General features: G+C 46.9%; 1 long non-coding RNA gene across 1 annotated transcript; it reads right to left on the bottom strand.

Moving 5' to 3' along the window:
* Positions 1-5,763: 5,763 nt before the first annotated feature.
* On the bottom strand, positions 5,764-9,878 carry LOC135812619 (uncharacterized). Its single transcript, XR_010552875.1, has 2 exons — positions 9,770-9,878; positions 5,764-6,829 (listed from the first exon to the last, which is right to left on the bottom strand). It is a non-coding gene; the product is annotated as an uncharacterized LOC135812619 (long non-coding RNA).
* Between the last annotated feature and the right edge of the window lie 1,256 nt (positions 9,879-11,134).

Below are 11,134 nucleotides of genomic sequence, written 5' to 3' on the forward strand. Positions count from 1 at the left end.
CTATCCTTTGCTTCGTGAGTACATTCTGGTAGACCACTACCCCATGTACAACCCGGTTGCTATGTGAGTGAAAAGTGTTGTTTTTTCACGGCTGAGCGTAGCGAAAGAGTGTAAAAAACGTATTTTTCACTCACCATTTTTCTGTCGTGCTCTGCTGCTCTTCCACTGCGCAACTCTCCCCCACCTGCCATCGTGGTCTTGTATTCATCGTAGAGCGTGGAGTTTTCCCGCCCTCCCTCCCTTGGGTCCCGTACGTTGTTGGGCTTCCACTGGGTGCTGTTTTACTGGTTTTCCATGGCATACTTTGTTTTGTGTGTTTCTGTCCCGAGGGTCTCGGGTTTTTTTGGGTGTTTTTCGAGGTATGATTACTCCTTTCTGCTTGTTTCTCTTCGGTTTTTCTTTTGGGTGTGACTGGCAGTGGGGCAGGTCCCATATTAGTAGAAGGGTTTTTTGGCCGCAAGGCGAGTTTTTCCCCCAGCCCGGTTGAGCGGTCGTGGCTGGAAATTTAGGGAGTCGGATTTTCAGGCGCTCCCCCACTGGCCAGTCACCCACACCAGGACATTGCTCTGCTCGTGTCTTGCACTGACATATCTCTTGCTGGCCGCCTTGCTCTTTATTACTTCTGGCCTAGTTTTTGGCTAGTGTGTGGCTGCGAGTGTGGTGTGACGGAATACTGAGTTCATTCTGTGAGTACATTCTGGTAGACCACTACCCCATGTACAACCCGGTTGCTATGTGAGTGAAAACGCATGTCGTTTCAGATAAATGGTCTCTAGTGTGTGTGTGTGTTGTGTGCGTTTGGGTGTATTTGAGTGTATGTGTGTGTGTAAGTGCAAACGGATGCCGTTTCAGATTTATGGTGTGTGTGTATGTGTGTGTGTGTGTGTGTGTCTTTTCTTTCATTCTCCTGAGTGGTTACCAACAGCCAGTGCATGCTGGAGTATGTGGTGTGATGTGTGTGCGGAAAAAAAAGAAAAAAGACCAAAAAGTAGGGATTCACTGGCAAGAAAAAGCCACTTCATAGCGGTGTGGTGTAGACCAGGCTGAATAGTGGCGGTCAATTCTTCAGGATTTGTGGATTTGGTCGGATAGTTACGTTGCCGACACTCTCCTCGTCGCCCCCACTCCGGAGTAGGTCACGAGGCCTTGCAAGCCCGCGAATGGATTAAACTACCGCACAAAGACGACGACTTGGAATGACTCTGAGCATTGGCTCATGGAATGATTGATATGTTGTGGAGAGTGATGCACCAGTTCAAGCGACATCCGTGAGAGGAATCGTTTCCGATGATAAACCAGATCAATAGCTGCCAGAGATGGCTCTCCCGAACATGGTTCGTGAGTCCCTGACCTCTCTTTTTTTCTTTTTTTCGCAGCGGATTGCCGTCGCTCGTCGTTCCATATTGACGACCCCTCAATAGGACACCTGACCGTAATGGCAGTGTTTACCAGGACAAGGACCAGGTATATGTGTGTGTGTGTGTGCATATCGCCCTCGAAATATTTCGTTTTCTGCTTTATGATACTATGTGTTATTTGTAGAAGATTAGTTACCTTTAGCAAAAGAACAGAGACAAGCGTAACCAATACTAAAACCGTGCATTAAACCATGACTAAGTGCTGCTACCATTCCGCTATCATCGGGGTAGTTAGTGAGTTTAAACGGTTTTACGTCGGGCCCTAGACGACGGCTACTTTGGCCAACTGGACAACGAAGAAGTTGTGACCAAAGAGAATGATGTTATTTCTTGCGCATGCGTTTGTAGAATGACGTAATACTCAGTGAGTCAGGTCGCTACAGTACTCCCCCGCCAGTGGTGAGGTCGGGAGGAGCGAAGCACGGTAAACAAGAAACAAGAAACAGAAGAGAAAGGAGGCGCAGCATGTTCAAGGCGGAAAGGCAAAAAAATAATAATATGATACATATGTACAAGCGAGAGCGCTGCGTGTATGAAATTTGTTAAACAACGTGGCAGAAATGCCGAAACAAAAATCAGAAAAGCAGGAAAGAGAGAGATGCATGACAGAGGCGGGTTAACGTGTCCGAGGTGTGTTAACGTGACAGAGGTGGAGAGCATGTCAGAGGCAGAAAGACAGAAAAGAGGAAACGTACGCATGACAGAGGAGTGTTATCGTGTCAGAGGCGGAAAGAAAGGAAATGTACGCGTGACAGAGGAGTATTATCATGTCAGAGGCGGCTGCATGTTGCAGGCTTGGCGGGATACCAGCAGGAGCGTTGCACTGATGCGAGGCGTGCCGACTGAGGCGGGGACAGATGGAGGCGAGCGAAGCTCCATGGGGTCCCGTGCCGGGCGTTTGCCTGCGTTCGTGCACAGTGAATGAGCTGGTACGACGGTCGGAGGTGGCAAATTTCCAGCTTGAGGCCAGGACGAAGACGAAGACGACTGGACAATGAGCCGTGGCAGGATAGCGGGCCATCCAGGTGGGCCGGGAGGGTGGCAGGGGCCACAGCAGCTCCGAGGCGGATCCAGTGACGAGTGGTGGTGAGGCTCAAGTTTTACGTCAACAGCCGGCGATAGACGGGATCCCGAGAGTTGAGGCGATCAGGAAACTGTGGCGGGCCGAGCTCAGGGATGGCATGCTCAAAATTCCGAAGAGCGCAGCGTCTGGGGTCACCAATATAAGGGTTTTAGGTCGGGCCCTAGACGACGGCTACTTTGGCCAACCGGACAACGAAGAAGTTGTGACCAAAGAGAATGATTTTATTTCTTGCGCATGCGTTTGTAGAATGACGTAATACTCAGTGAGGCAGGTCGCTACAAGTTCATCTGCCAAAGCGTCGACGTCCACTGGGGTAGACGGGCGGTACAGCGGTAGCGGTGCATCAGAAGGCAAACTACTTGTTCTTGGTGAGGCCGTTGCCACCGGTTCCGCAGGAGCAGCACACATCGCGGTATCGACAGATGCGAACGCTACACATGCCTTTGTTGAAGGCGTCACAGGTGTGAGTGGTGCTGCCCGCGGACTTTTGTCCTGGGGAGCGTGAGGTAGACAAGCAGGACGCAGCAACATGTCCGTACTTGGTACAGGCGAAGCAAAATGACAGGAACTGGCGGGTGAAACAATGGGTGTATGGGTCCATGTCAATCTTTTCCCACTGCACCTCCAAGCAGCGTGACACTCTCTGGCAGAACTGAACATCGGATTCAGCTACTGCCGCCCATCTAAACCTCTTGGCCCCCTGCAAAACCTGTAGTTGATATCCCCACAGCTCCTGAGACTTGATCAGTTGCTGGTCAGAAATGATACAGCAGTAAATCGTCCATGCCTCAAGCCAGATGCTGAGGGACGCAATCTTGGTTTTCGCCGCAGATGCTGCTGTGACCACCAACCGGCCTGTCAATCTTGCTCGGAGAAGCGAATGCGCTTCTGAAGCGGTTCCTCGGCGGAGTTGATGGGGCCGGCGGGGAGCAACAGGCAGCTGGTATAAGTAAATCCCCCCTGAGTACTTTTGTGGTAAATGTCATGCTCCAATGGCCAAAAACGGCAGAAGCTCGAGGCTTACCGCGGCAGGCGTCGGGAACGAAGTTGCTGCTGATAGTACAGGCACAGAGGGTGGGCTGGCTGTCACGGTTGGCTGGCGATCTAGAAGGAGATCGTCAGGTTCATTATGAACTTCGGGCACATCAAGGGCGCGTCTGCTGTCGGAGCAGGAGCAGAGGCCGCCAACTATGGCAAAGCTGCCGAGATGGACGCGGCGATCATCTCTTGCAGCTGCGCTGACTGCCTCGCAGTGAAACCATCCCGTGACATTGTAAACGAAAGAAAACACAGCCCCGAGTCACCTTGACCAGCTGCACGACAGAACTTGTTGACAAGTATGTTGCTTTGCTGACACAAGGCAAGGCAAAGCGTAAACTTATATTTTTTACATCCGCCATATTCGGAAAAAATATAATTTTTATTCATCAGATGCACGTGGCGCGTGACGAACCCGTGACCAACAAGTGCGTGCGTTGGCTAACTTACTTGGCTTTGCTGCTCAAAGCCGTCATTTTGGAAACTTTATTTTTCATGCTATCAGGTTCTGAAATTTGAATTTGTCAACGAACTTCTCCTTTAAATCCTGCTTTGGAAATTATATTTTTCATGCTATCAGGTTCGGCCTCATTTCCTCTGTGCTCCGCTGATGAGTCCACAGAGGATTAAACAAATCTGTCCTCAAATTGAATATTACATATATTATATAGATGAGATATACTCGGGCGGAGAGCCATGGATCAATTGATAATAAGAAAAGACTACCAAAGCCGGTTTGCAAGTTACGCTATGATATCCAATAACACCAGCAGTAACTAAAAATTAGCTCTTGCCATAAAATTGCACGACACTGACGAACGGTACTGGCGTTCTACACCTACCTGGCAATCAGCTCTAGAGCGGTTGGGATGCGCATTCCAACAGCCTTTCAACATGGAAGGTTCTTTTGTAAAGAACATAATGATAGGAATGTGACCACAAACAAGATAAGCACGAGCTGACAGTCTCAGCAGTGAATAATGGATCTTCGAATCATAAGATTAGGGGTGAAAGTTGACACTGAGATCCCGAGTTCTAGTACTCTGATTTTCTCCGATCGAATATTCGAGTATTCGAGTAGTCTTCATCTCCTAAAAATTGCACACCAAGGGCCTTAAAATCACATGATACAACCCTGATTGAACCAAGTAGAAGTCATTTTTCTCGGGGATAATAGTTGGTGGGTCATTTGGGCTCTCTCTACTCGTGAACAAATGTGCACCACACACTCTGCACATCAATATCTGCCGACTGCTGCTCTGAAACTGCTGATTTCTGTGGTAAATGCCCGTACCATCTATGAACGAGTACTCTGATTTATTCCGAGTACGATTATTTTTGAAAAAACCGAGCGAGTACTCGAGTATTCGGTATAATTGTTTCACCCCGACATAAGAGCCAGACAAGTTGTGTGGTATGTTGCTATGGTCGTTGAATTGTGGTTCGACCGTTTAGTCTGATGGTCTTTCCAGTATCGTACTCGACGTACTTGTACATCTGCCAACGTTCTCGGGGTGTCATTGGATATAAAAGCGTAATCTGTACCGCTTTGTTTCTTATTATAGGTACAGAAGATACAAAACACTACGAAACTCAAGCTATTCTTCACCATCATCATCTAATGGGATTCCGAAATTCAGGAACTAGTTTTGGGCATTCCAAACAACCAGAACCAATGAAACATAAGGGTGGTAACCACTGCAACTAGGTGATGAAATTAGCGAAGATGTTATGCACAAGGGCTGATACGAAGGAGGGGAAAGAGATGAGGAGAATGTGAGGAGTGAGACAAGAGGAATTAAAACACGTACTGTGTAAAACAAAACACCAAATGTACGCTTCAATAACTAGTTGGATCAGCCACCTTTGTATAGTGAGTAGTGTAAATATAAATAGCTTCTTGCTCGTGCAGATGACACGTTACTTTGACATCCAATGACCGGAGACCTAGCTGAGAAACCAGCACTGGAGGTGTGAGAGAGCTGACATGTCAGTTTTGTGCCCTATTATCGCACTTTCTTATTATTTTGTTACAGTCGTGGATAGTTGCTTCATAACTCGTTTCCATGTGATTTATTCTACTTTAATTTCATTACATTCCCACCCACAGTCCTTTTATTTCTTTGTCCATCACCACTTTCTCTAGAATGTGTTCGTGACATCTCAATAAAACGTTCGTGAAATGACGCTTCATCTGGTTTTGTTTACTGCAATCCCAAAAGCTCTATGCATCAATTGTATTCTTCTTTTCCAGTGAAGTGAGATATTAAAATGCCATTCATGTACTTGGAAAACGCATCTGGATAAGGAATAGAAATATGCAACAGTTTTAAAACGAGAATCGTGAGAAATAATTCCGGAAATAAAAATTGGGAGGAAAGGACGGGCTGAACTGTGCGCATGCATATGGAGTAGCTCAGGGAATATTGGAAAAGAAGAAACCACATTACAAGTTACTTGAGCGAAATGGAACCAGATTTTATGTACCTCCTATAACCCTGGAAAAGGTTAACGCGATCTATGGCAAATGTTGTTTGGGGTAGTTGTGGGAGTGTGATGAGCCTAACGTTAGCTATGGATGAGTTGTTTGCTGCGCTGAGGACAGAATGAGTTGAAGGAATATATTGGAAATTTACGCTTTTTGAGCAGCAAGGAAAAAGCCGTGTTTGAAAGTCAATGCCTGAATTCACGTGCTCCCTGATGAACACAATCCAAAGATAGAGTGAGAAAAAGGAGGCGGTGGACAATATGCTGTGGTTGGCTATAAAAATCCTGCAATCGCCACGTAAAGTGGTCATTGGCTACCCCAGCCATGTATTGTTTGGAATAACACCGTAAAACCTAAACACCAAAATGAGGAGTTGCAAAACAAACTGATTAAGAAAATCGTTGCGACGGGGTAGAAATGCAAGAATGCATACCGAGATAAATTGTGCTGAGGAAAAACAATAGGCAAAGAACACAGAGAAGCACACTAAACTGCAGAAAATGATGAAATGCGCCCAATTAGTGGGTTACTGCGGGCAAACAAATTCATACTGTGGTTGCGGGGCTGATTCTACAACGCCATAAGCATCACTTCTGGTGAGGGAACTCTCCGCAATATCAGCGTCTTCATAGGCTGCATTTTGTGTCTGACCTGGAACTTCGGTCTTGACCGGTTTTCTTGGTATCTTCCGATATACTATTATGGCCACCACCATCATTGCTATCATCCCGATTACGATTCCGCCGACAACACTGCCGATCACAGTGCCAAGTGTGTATGTCGTCTGGGTTTGATTTTCCGCTGTAGGGGAGAGAACACAGCGCATTGTACGTTCCAAGATCTACAGATTCTGTACATGCGTTTTAAACTCAATTTTGTGATGCCTGGACACAGTTCTATGATCTATGGTTTTCCCTTACAAAGCATAGCTTTGGAAGTGAAAATCATGTCATGGTAACTGGATGGAAAATCTGAAAACGCTGTGATCATATTAAATTTTTGCGCTCGAATTGTAGAGAACTGTTGGAAAACCCACCTAGCAATATGGTAATGCATACACGCCTTCCGCCAACTTCTTCTATATTTCCACGATGGCCCAAGGCCAATAAGGAAGGTAATAATGTTCGGCTTCCCCAGGATGTTTAACGATATCTGAGAATCACACAAAAATGGCAGTGGATGCGCTATTGAATGTTCCCAGCTGCGTCTTTGTGTTGACTTGCCGCATAGTAAAGGCCCTGCTAATGGGTCGGATAATGCACCTGTCTCAATTTCCTCAAAGAAAAGTACACACTCCAGCCCAACCATGCAATACTGTCGTCCGTGCCCATAGCAAGGTTATTCCGCGGCAACAAAATCTTCTTGATCTGCGCAATGGGGCTTTCAAGCAAGGTTTTTTTCTTGTGCTCTCTACAGAACTACGAAAATTCAATTGATGGTGATTCCTTGTATAGGTTCTTCATACTACGCTCTTCATTACTAAAAGGCGTAGGGCGTTTCACTGCAGGCAAGGATTGCGGCAAACTATTGGAGCGCTATCTTGGGTTATGGAAAAATGGACATCTTACCGAGCTCCTCGACAAGAGGGACACGTTTCATCGCGGCTTAAAAGATAGAACTGGTCATAGGGGTCGCTTTGATGATGATCGACCACGCCAGTTTGGTAAACGTAGGATCCAGGGCAGAGTTACAGCAGCCGTTCATATGCTCGGCTTGTAACCGTTCAGCACGTACAGAAGGACAGTGTTGTTAGATTCGACATTGTTATTAGAACAATAGTGCTACTTTATAGATGTATTGCAGGTGCACATTGCGCTAACAGGCCGTAGCCTAATAAGAGTAAGCTGGCACGTGACAGCCATGATGAAGTGCTGGCACTCACACTGTTACACAGCTATTGCGGGAAAGCGCTGTGTGGCACGCCTGTTCTTGCCATGGATGATGTGGTGCCAGTGGGCGGCACTGATTGAGCGGTTGGTGATATTCTACGTCAGAAACACCTCGCGCCTGTTGTGCCAAGTCCGGATGTGTTGCTTCCCCGACTTGATAAAGAACACAGTCCTGGCGGTGCTCCGTTGATCGGCTGGACAGTCTGGTTTGGACCCTGACGCATGGCGCAGAAGTGTACTTACTGTAAGGGTGCATCGACCGACTTATGTGCCGCTACCTCCAGCGAGATACATGTGCCTGAGGGCTGAAGCCTCTGAGAAACTTGAAAATACAAACTAATTTTGAAAGGTGCTCGGATCGAGTTTCACTTGTTTTATCAGTATTTTACAGTTGCTGCAAAAAAACTATGCATTCTACCTACATAAAAATTATACATTGTAATAAACTATTCGTTTGTTTTGGCCGAATAATAATTCACTGTAACCCATACACTTCAAGCACAAACTAAGACGCGGGGAGCCCCAAGTTACAGCGTCCCATCCGGCAGTGTGGATTCACAGGAAGTGTGAGTTACGTAGTCTGAAGAAGGTGTTGACAGTTTCTGTTCTGATGACGTCTACACCTTACCTCAGTGCTTAGAGCATCGCTGGCTTCAAGCGAAGATCCATGGTTCGAATCTTGGTGGTCCGCAGTCTGGTGGCAGTCGATTTTGTCTCCAGACTTTTCCTGTTTGTGTCTTTCCCTTAAAGCATTGAATAGTTGATTTCAACGCAGGTTTTCATAACAAAACTACGGCTTTTGTCTCCTCCGCGATGTTTTAAAATAATAGAGTACTATTTCCTCCGTATACAAAAACTTCGTGACTTTTTTCAACGGTGTTTTTGAGCAAGAACCTGCTCAACGAACCGCGCCAAAGGCTGTCATCGACAACGCACATTCATGTTGAGGTACGTTTGGTTGATCTCGAACAGATTCTCCACGGAAGCCATGCGTGTGAGGACGTTGCCGACAGGAACTCACGAGTCAAATATCAAACAAACTAACACTTACTTGCTCGAAACTGACACCGTGACGAAGTGGAGCTCGCGCCGGCCTGGAGCACGGAGTCACGACTCACGCGGCACTCACTGCCCTGAAACTGGCCAGGCTCGTACTTTCGGCGCGCGGCCCCATACGCAGCGTGAGAACATAAATCGGTTTCGCTCGCACGGAAAGATGAAACATTTCAGTCGTCGTGCAACCAGCGCAGACTCCGGATCGGAATGTCGACGACCTGGCTTTCTTCGCCTCTCTCCACTACAATCAGACGTCTCCGTTGTGGCCTAGGAGGGGAATCGCAGGGACCTCGTCGCAGCCGTTGTAGAATGCTCGGGAGGATTCTCCTGCCGAGAAAATGCGAAGCGTGTGGATGTGCTTGAGCGACTCGTTTCACGGCATAATGGAGGTCGCGGGTTGGAACGACTGAATATAGTCGACACCGATTCGTACACAGCTCTGGGAATGAAGAGTACGCTAGCCAAAGTCCCGCGTCGGATCATAATTGCAGCTGAAAAGAATCTGAACGAAATGCGAGCGAAGCAGCGACTTTTGGCGATGCGGAGTCAGCGTCGTCAGGTGACAATGACAGGAGCGACGAAGACTCTGAATAAACTCAATCTCATTCGTCTGAGTTGCTCTTTTCTTTGTATATAGCTTGTAAACAGGTTAGACAATGCCACGAGTGTTATTCCAAGTCAAACGGAACAATTCCAGAGCTATGCGCAGCCTTCAAAAAAAAGTCACGAAGTTTTTGTATACGGAGGAAGTACTTTTACAACTTGCTTTCCTCAACTCATTTGAGATTGTACATACCACAAGTTGTCGTACAGGATTCACGTGTTGATCCAAGTGTTGATCCAAGTGTTGATCCAGTTGTTGATCCAGGTGTTGATCCAGGTGTTGATCCGGGTGTTGATTTGACTGAAAGATTAAAACAAACATGTGCAGTGAAACAATATAGACTATGGTATAACATCGGATCTGCGGAGAAATGTTCACGGTTCACAACAGAGCCAGAGAGACCTACTGGTCCGCCAGCTTTTGTAAAGTAGTTCCTAAGTCATTCAGTACACATGCACATGAATTTGCTCTGCGAACTATCGACTAAGTTACTGGCCGTTTAAAGACGCAAGAAGAACCTCAGGCATCGTTCGACGACCTCAACACAAAGTCACGCGGAGTCGTGACGGACCACATGTCCTCTTAAGGGTATTTTTCGCTTCCAATCATTTGCTCCAGCCCAAGTAACCAAGCTAAATCTCTTTCATGCGCCCAAATGCCGCTGCGGAAAGGCTAATTCGCCGTGCTACATCTTAGCATGATCCATACAAGGAGCCAAGTGTCTTTACCGTTCTCCAAGGCTCCTGTCCACGAATAACGGACTGGTGTGTTACTGCTGACTGTGTCGTTGGTTCTAGGTATATTCTGTACCATTCTGTTTTTGTAACGTTAACGCAGCGGCTATTGGGCGCAAGAAAGATATTTGGCTCCGGCGACAGCACCTAACAACTAACACCATGATGAGGCTGTACAACGCATACGTCCTCCCGATACTTACGTACAACATTGGCTGCGCAGGCTGGTCAAAGGCACTGGAAGACTCCCTCGACAAGAGCCATCGAAAGCAGCTTCTTCACATGCTTGGCATCTTTTATCCTAAAATCATTACAAACAACGATCTGTTTTACGTGTGTGGACGGTGCTTGTGCTCACTACTATATCAGGGTCTACAGGCATCCGAACCACTGATTGTATCTGTATTATTTTGTACTCAACGTATGCAACACTATTATCTCCACATCACCATGTTATATTTTTGTTTATGTTTTTTCACTCCATTGTCGTGAGTTCCCCTTGGGAACGGATAGGAAAATTATAATAATAATAAGTAACCAAGCTGCTCGCTCAGGTTAGCGAAAGCAAAGCTACAGGGAGTGACGGTCTTCCGGAATTGGCCCTTAAAATGACCTCTTACACATTTGCCCTTTCCTTCAGTGACTTATTTACGAGTCCTTGGGACCGGGGAAAGTGCCAGCTGCATGTTTCTCCCCTTTTCAAAGTGGGGACAGTGACCGTCGCCAGTAACTGTAGCTCGATACCTCTCTTTTCGATCGTGTCCCGCCTAGTTCATATTCGACGGGGCGGGACGGAACGCGACGTAAGAATCGACTGGAAGGG

The sequence above is a fragment of the Sycon ciliatum genome, chromosome 3, assembly GCF_964019385.1.
Source record: "Sycon ciliatum chromosome 3, ocSycCili1.1, whole genome shotgun sequence".
NCBI classification, from domain to species: domain Eukaryota; kingdom Metazoa; phylum Porifera; class Calcarea; order Leucosolenida; family Sycettidae; genus Sycon; species Sycon ciliatum.